The sequence below is a fragment of the Bos javanicus genome, chromosome 11, assembly GCF_032452875.1.
Source record: "Bos javanicus breed banteng chromosome 11, ARS-OSU_banteng_1.0, whole genome shotgun sequence".
Classification (NCBI taxonomy): Eukaryota; Metazoa; Chordata; class Mammalia; order Artiodactyla; family Bovidae; genus Bos; species Bos javanicus.
The window spans coordinates 79,144,932-79,147,150 of record NC_083878.1 but is presented as its reverse complement, the minus strand read 5'-3'; the positions used below and the strand labels follow the sequence as shown (position 1 = coordinate 79,147,150).

At 46.5% G+C, this 2,219-nt stretch overlaps 1 non-coding gene across 1 annotated transcript; it reads right to left on the bottom strand.

The window, feature by feature from the left end:
• Window positions 1-1,734: 1,734 nt before the first annotated feature.
• TRNAY-GUA (transfer RNA tyrosine (anticodon GUA)) lies at window positions 1,735-1,806 on the bottom strand. The gene has a single exon. It is a non-coding gene; the product is annotated as a tRNA-Tyr (tRNA).
• Between the last annotated feature and the right edge of the window lie 413 nt (window positions 1,807-2,219).

Here is a 2,219-nt window from a genome sequence, read left to right as displayed (position 1 = left end):
CATTTGGAAATTCAGAGGTTATCAAAGTAGAAATTAGCAAACTAGATTCCTGGAACAACATTTAACAAATCAAAACCAAGCTTAGAACTATGCAGGATGTCTGAGAAAAGACAGATGCAAGAAGAGGAGAAAGAAAAATTAGGAGAAAGACAGAACAAGAGAAGGGGAGGAGAGTGAGAGAAAGCCAGGAACAAAAGTTGGAATATTTGCTTTATGAAGTATTAATAACTTGCAAAGGGTTATTTGTCATTGCTGAATTTAGAAATTTATTATCCTATATTAACAAGAGACCAAAACGTCTAGAGTCATTGGCTCAGAGTGTTTTCAAACTATGCTTTCCACCAGAGGACAGTGACCCAGGTTGACAGGCGGTCTCGTTTGGAAAGGGGAGAGGACAGAACCCCACGTCTGCCAGTTACCAGACTCACTTCCCCGCTCATGGCCAGAGAACTCCTCTGGGGGCCGAGGGAGACTTTGAAGTCCAAAGGAGTTTGGGATGGGGAAACGGGAGGGACTGTGGAAAAGAGAATGAGAATTTATTATCAGGACCTTTGGGGGGTTTCAGATAAAAGCCCTAAATTAACTCTTAATACTTATGAAATTCTGTGCTGTCACCCACTTTCTTAACTTTATTGCTCTGGTGTTTGCTGAGCCCTTTTCATATCATGAGGGACTAAACTTTGACCTTTGCAATTTCATGAAAATAATATGGGGCGGGGGTGGGAGGGGTGGGAATATGTGCTTCAAACTTCAGGATGAGTTGAGGAGGCAGGAAAGAGGGCGCCATCACCTACTCTCCTTACAGAGAGGAGAAAGAGAAGAGAGAATCATTTCGGAATTTTGTGAACCATCCAGATTGCTCACCGTGAAGGAGGTTATCTGCCTTCAGAGATGCCCCCTCCCAAATGTCTGCTGCCTAGTCTTGGAAGCACAGTGAGCTCCTCGACTCTGTCCACTCCATCCCCCCAGCTGGCACTGTTGGCCATGCCTCCCGATGCCCCACAGAACAGCTCCTCAGTTGACCTCCTCCGCCAGGTCTTACTTTAGCTCTCACTTTCCCAGGAAGACTTCCAGACCACCCAGATGATGACAGGTGTCTTCCCAACGCCGGGTCCCCAGAGCACCCCTTGCTTACCCTTCTCACAGCACACACCCAGCCTTTCACCACTGCCTGCTCACCTGTCCCTCCCTCACTGGAATATCAGCTTCTTGAAGATGGGCACAGTTTGAGACAGTCTCTGCTGTTTCTCCAGTATCCGGTACCGCGTCTGGCACTCAAAATACTTTTTGAATGCATAAATGAATGGGCTTGAAAATCAGATGTTGACTTCAAGAGACATGTTCTCTCCACTTGAACATGGCACTCAAGGTGCTGTCTGCTCATGTGGTCCCAACAAGAGTAGGGTTTAAAAGGCAGATTCCTGGACTCCAAACTCAAACACTCTCCCAGTCATCTCTTTGAGCACTAATGTGTGAGTTGCACTGGGTTCCAGCAGTAAAATGTAATACCTAAGAAGACTTCCCTGGTGGTCCGGGGACTAAAACTTTGTGCTCCCAATGCAAGGGAATCAGATTTGATCCCAGGTCAGGGAACTGGATCCCATATGTCACAACCAGGACCCAGTGCAGCCTAGTCGTTTAGTCGTGTCTGACTCTTTGTGACCCCATGGACTATAACCTATCAGGCTCCTCCGACATACTGGAGTGGGTGGCCATTTCCTTCTCCAGGGGATCTTCCCAACCCAAGGATCGAACCTGGGTCTCCTGCATTACAGGCAGATGCTTTACCATCTGAGCCACCAGGGAAGCCCCAAATAAATGACACTTATAAGCTTTTCATTTACTATGGAGCACACAAATGATAGCATTTGTCATGGGGATACAGTGGTAAAAACAACAGAAAAGAAAGTTCTAGCCTTCAAGGAGCTTACCTTCCAGCATGTTGACAAATATTAAACCATTAATCACACAAGTGCAAGGAGAGTGTGCAGTGGGCGAACTTACCAAACAAAGGCAGTTTGATCTGAAGTTTGGAAAAATTATAGAGATCAGTAAGGCAAACAGCAAAGGTGAGAGGAAATTTGGGGAGAAAAGAGAGGAAGAAGTGTGTTCAAGAGCCCTGGGGCAGGAAGGAGTATGACATGTTTGTGGGACTGGAAGAATGTCAGTGTGACTGAATTCCAAAGAGGGGGAGGAGAATGGCATGGGCTGAGGCCAGT